Source organism: Carassius carassius, chromosome 40 (assembly GCF_963082965.1).
Source record: "Carassius carassius chromosome 40, fCarCar2.1, whole genome shotgun sequence".
NCBI classification, from domain to species: Eukaryota; Metazoa; Chordata; class Actinopteri; order Cypriniformes; family Cyprinidae; genus Carassius; species Carassius carassius.
The window spans coordinates 19,557,083-19,563,322 of record NC_081794.1 but is presented as its reverse complement, the minus strand read 5'-3'; positions in this window follow the sequence as shown (position 1 = coordinate 19,563,322).

The window sequence follows — 6,240 nt, the reverse complement described above, 5'->3', positions numbered from 1 at the left end:
AGCATTTATTTTGCCCCCCCCCAAAAAAAAAGAAAGTATGTGAAAAATAATTAACAAATATTTGTAAACAGACCTTTAGCAATTGTAGGCAATAACATTTTGATAGCCTTTTCTGTTGATATCATTGGAAAAAATTGATAGCCAGTTAGACCCCCCCCCCCCCCCCCCCCAAATATTTATTCAGCAAAATTACTAAAATAATTAGTTAGCTTAAATGAACCTTAAGGAACCAGAATCTGATGATGGATTGCTCCTATAAAACCAATGCCATATTGAGGGGGAAGAAAAGTAAAACAGTTTCTCAGAAATATCGAGGGTTGGATTTTTGGAAAAATACTTCTTCCCCCTAATAAGGCGTCTGACAAGTTTTCACTTTAGCGTGGGATCTACCAATCTGTAGAAGAGAACGTGTGTGAAAGCTGGATGTCACGTGTCGCGCGTGTGAGCGCGCGCGGTTGAAGTTACCCACTGCAGAGGTGGAAATGGTTGTTACCTTCTGAGCTTGCGGGCACATTACCGCTGCAGCGCTGATTTAGACAGACATCCTACCAGGTTTTACCCTTCGCAAGCAGCGCGTTTTGGAGAATCACATCGGGAGGTTTCACCCCACACCGTTATTGCTTAAAAGCCGCACTTTAAATAAATCACGTTTTGAAAAATCAAGTGCACTTTTTTGTTTTGGAATTTTCGGTGTGAACACACTACACTACAAAACGTTTTATGGTTGCGACCAAAAGCCTAGGCAGCTGACTTGCTGCCTTATGAGGCAATGACTTTGCAGGCAGCGTTTTTGCATGAAGGCACCTCATGAAACTGATTTTGGACAGGCTTCTGAGGGAGCATAACGTTTTTAATGATCTACAACAAAATAGAACAAGTTTTGGTGATAACTTAACTAATATTTAAATACTATAATACTAACTTCTCGCTAGACATAACATCAAAGGTGCAAAACATTAGTCAGAAATAAAAATTTACATAAACTGACCACCAAACGCTCAACCGTCTTGGAATGGAATGCACTTGATTATGGGATTTTAAAGGCAGTGAAGGAAACATCTAGTATGTATCCTTATGTATGCTGCCTTCAAAACTGGTGAAGTGGGTTTATTTATTGTAGAGTTAACGAAAGTTATCGTGCATTGTAGGCTAAAGTTTGAAGTAGATAATAAATGTAAGTAGAGCAGCAAGATTTTAAAACAAGCAATTCATTTTTAAATTCAATCTACCTTACATTCACGTTGTGGAAATAAAAACCACAAGACAGAAGACAGTAGCCTAAGTGCAGGGTTAAGCAGCAGAGACCCATAAGGTCTATCGTAGCAGACATATTTTTATGCAGTGATATTACAAAACAAAATAGTGAGCAATATCCCACAAAAACCCACACTTCCCATGTCACCAATAACATGCAAAAACAGAGTATTTAATATATATAAAGTACTTTAAACTAATCAGAAAATAAAATAAGTTCATGGTTGGTGGAGAAAAAAATCTAATTGTTCAAATGAGTAGTTTAGACTCAGTTAACAGTTAGACTCAAGTGAGTAAAAGCATCTTTCAATTATCAGCTTCTCAGAAAAAAAAAGATAAAATGAACAGATAAGTCAGAAGATATCTGTGATGACACTTTTATTTCTGGATTAAGGTTAGAAGCAGAATAGAGACAAAGATAGACATATCTATATATACACCAAAGATGTGTTTTTCCCCCTGAGGTGGTACAACTGTCACTCTTTTCAAATTCCTCTTAAAACTATGACCGCCCACTTGTTTTCTACCATGTTAGGTCTCAGTATTGCAATGCCATGGGGCGCGTTTTTACCGTCACCCACATTGCTAAATGAAAACAGTCCACAACTAAAGACCTACCTGTTTTATCAGCAGTGGAACAGCTGCTAGCTTTCATGCAATGCTCACGTTTTTTTCAAAAGTCTGCCTGTTTTTTTTGTTGTTGTTGTTGTTATTGTTTTCTCTGAGACTCATTATATGCAGTTACACTACAATGCTATTCAATATGGTTATATTAGCATGCTAATTGCAATTTTTAAAGCAATTGCCCTAGAGAATGCTGAAAGGTCCCTGATCCAGTCGTTGTTGCATTAAAAGCGTAACTAGCCAAGCGTAAATAAACCCTGTGACTTGGTTTACATGCCAACAAGTCTACTCTTGACTGTTCGCAGCGTCAATTTAAGACAAAATGAAATAAATCCTCCTAGGAAAATTCTATGTATTGGATTGTGCAAATAGATATTAAATAAAATGACCCATCAGACACCTCAAAACAAAACGTTTCGCCTTGGGTCAGGAATTGTCTTGATGTGTGAATGCCAGTAAAACAAAAATAACAATGTCAAAGTGAAAGTTTAGTAACTCTGGTAAAAGCTCAAACTCGGTTGGTTAGATGGTTAAATTTATAGAGTTTTTCTTATACCCATCATATTATTCCAGGTCTACACCACTCCTTCTAATCAAATCAAAATTTCATTTGGATGAGCACAGTTGGATCGATTGATGCATTTACATGAAGGCTTTTCAGTCCTACTGAGCCATCAATCTGATTTCAAATTGATTATTTGGTTGCATGTAAACATAGCTATTGATGCATAAATAGCACATTGTAAAAATCAGTTGTTGACATTGTTAATGAATGTTTCATTGGAAATAATTGCCTTGGTTTAACTTGGCTCATACTGATGGTTTTGATTGTAGTAAATGTGGGGGGGGGGGGGGGGGGGGGGAGAACAAACTGAAATACACAAAGATTCCTTTTAACATAAAGGATTCCTTTTAACATAATGGCTCAAAAAATTGCTATTTAGCTAGATCACTAATTTAGAAGACTGATTGATACTCAAAATTCTATCTCTCTGTGAGATTCAAGATTAAAGGCTGATGCATGGATGAACAGATGAATGGAAAATAAATGTATACAAGTTCCATCCTAACTTCCTGCTTCAATAAGAAAATATTCGTAGCTGCAAGCAGCAGTTACCAGGGTTTAAGCACTTTAGGCATTTAAGTACATAAGGTAAAATATATTGTATCAACATGGCTGTAACCACCTAAATCAATGATTAAAATAGAATTTTTTGGTAATTGCAGGCATTTTACCAAACAAAATATGATGATTTTTAACAGTTATGACTGTTATAATGCCACCTATATGGTGAAATTTACATTAAATGTTGCATGCTTGTTTAGAATCATCTGTCGTATATTTTTACAGAGTTTCATGCAGTTTAGGCTAAGTATAAGTATACTGTAGGCTTTTGGGTATAATTGGGCACGTCCCTTTAAAAGTGATGCTGTTGCAGCTAACCAAAGTGTAAAGTTAAATATTTTTTAGATCTAGAGGGTCTAGAGAATTGCACCACAGTGGTTTTATTGTGATCAAGCGAAAAACCTAGGAGTAGTTTGCAAAAGTAGCCTTTTTAAATAATCTTGAATATTTAATGACCAGTTTGATTGACAGCATTGGTCCTAGAGGCAAAGTTGTTCAGAATGAGGAGATCTATCATATGATATGAAGATCTAGAGTATGTGTGAACATATGAACTTTTTTTTTTAATTTAAAGTCATTTTCATATTAAATTATGTTTTTTTTTTCTTTAGTAAATAACTTGATGAAACTTAGCATGATTGTTAAGTTTCTATTTTTGTTTAGGTTTTACAGGCTGTTGGGTATATTTGGCCATGCCCCTTTTCTAAATGACCCCGTTATGGGTAACCAAATAACAAATTATTTTTTTTCTTGATAATTATTATTTTATAGAGTCCGGAGAATTGAGCTGCATGGATTTGATCGAAATTGAGGGAAAAACCTAGGACTAGTTTGCAAAAGTAGTTTTTTAACAGAATTGAGAATAATTAATGAATGATTTAATTGACAGCAGTAGTTTCTCACCATGAGGAGATCTATCAAATGATATGAAGATAGAGTGTATGTCATGCAATATACAATCATTTATGTACTTGAAATATACAATTTTGCCCCCTAATGGCCAATTTCTTTAAAAACTCTTACAGACCTTTAGGGATATGGGTCCAACATGTACACAGTTTCATTCTAATTGTCTAATAGCTGCTAAATTTTCATTCAGCCATGTTTTTTTTAGATATGCCAATATTCTCATAGACCCTTATGGCACATTGGAGAAGACAATGCATTCCAATTTTTCAGGGATTCCAAAAATAATTTTGAGTCTATGAAAAACGTTCTATGAGATATGAGCATTTTCATGCTTTTATTCGCTGTAGTACCCCCCATTGTCCTATTGATGTGAGTCTTTGTCAGGTACACTACCTGCTTGAAAACTTAAAAAAATATTTCATGTGGTCTTGTAATGACATCTCAAGTGGCATTTGCCTATTTACAGTGGTCTGTGATATAAAATAGCATAACTGGGGATGTGTTCTTCTCTACTACAAAGTATTTAATTAATTTATTAATATGCAAGAGTCAGCAAGATGAGGGCCAGATGTCTTTCTACTGAGTGTTCACATTTAACCCGCAGGAGTCAAAGTAAAAGTTTACGGTAAGATGCGAAAATACTGGTTATAAAAATTTGATATTCAAATATAAGGCTGCCAATTAGTGACAGCATTGTCTCGGACAGAAAGTGCCTGTCAACTGTCACATGTGATTTAAAGGCAGGTTTATATTTGTCAGCATTCATCTGGAAAGGCTGTCTCAACCAATCACTGTTCTCAAGAAACATGCATTGTGCTACTGTTAATATACAAAAGGCTGGTGACTGCTGTGATGACAGGCTGGATGGGACATCAACCATCAGCCAGTCTCTGTGAGAGAATCTCCCAGTAGATACAAATCACTGTGCTTCAGCAAGGAGGGGTGCAAGCTAAAAGTTGCTATAAATGCACCAACAAAACCCAAATGCACACTTAATTATATAAAATTTCCTTAATTATGTTTCAGTTGCACCATAAAAATAGTTTCATGGTATTACACAAAGATTGACTGTCCTAATAACAATATAAATGTTATTATATGTTAAGCATTAAATATTCTTGATGTTTTGTTCATAATCAGCAGCATAAAAGTATTGTGGATACATTGTTATTTTAGGCTTTTGGCTGGAGAAAGTGCTAAATGTTGGGCAGCAAGCCAAAGTGATGAATGTACAATAACTAGCTGGTGGCAGCACGCTGAGAGTATGGGAGAGGAGAGGATGATTTTCAGAGTGCTTGTTTACCAGATAGAATCTGTCAGATTTGGGACCAGCATTTTTTTAAGGAATCTATACTTTTATATAGCAAGGATGCATTACATAATTGAAATGGACAGTACAGACATTTATAATGTCTTTCTATATAGATTTCTATTTAAAATAAATGCCGTTTTTTTAAACTTACTACTCATTAAAGATTCCTGAAAAAATGCATCATGCATTCCATAAAAATTTTCAACATTGATGATAATAATAAGAAATGTTCAGCTTAGAATAATTTCTGTAACACTGAAGGACTAGTAATGGGTGCTGAAAATGTAGCTTTGCCATTACAGAATTTTTACATATATATTACAATATAAATATATTTTAAATAGTGTTATGACAATGCTCTGTGGAATACTCAATACTGATTGGTCAGTCCTCACATTCCGAGGTATGTTATTCCTCGATAACAATCAGTAAAAACTAATAACACAGGCTCATCCCGGTAACTGCCGCCGACACTTGTCACAGAACGCACACAAACAGGTAAATCCAAATGCAGTGTTTATTAGGGTATCCAAAATCAATAATCCAGTCAAGCAAAGGTCAAAATCCAGGTAAGCAGACCAAAAACAAGAAGCATGAAATGGCAAGGAAACATGAAATACAGGGAGACATAAGACAAGGACTCCATAACAATGACAGAAACAAAGCGGGTATATATAGACAGGTGCAAACAATGTGAGTGGGAACAGCTGTGTAAAATGATCAGTGATTAGTCCAGATATAGGCTAGTGTGAAAACAGTTCCTTAAGTGGGGTGACAATATGGGGAAGTGAGACCTCTAGTGTCAGGGTTCGTGAGACCTCTAGTGTCAGGGTTCAGGGCTAATCACCTGCCTTTTGGGGTTGTGAATGTGTGTTTGGATGGTTTGACAGCTCACTGCGTCTGCCTGTTTGATTTGAGTTTTCCCCGCCCTCCTTGTTTCTCCGTTGTTAACCTTAATTGTTCGCCTCCTGTTCTCAATGTTCTTCTAATTTCTTCCCTTTATAATTCCCTGTGT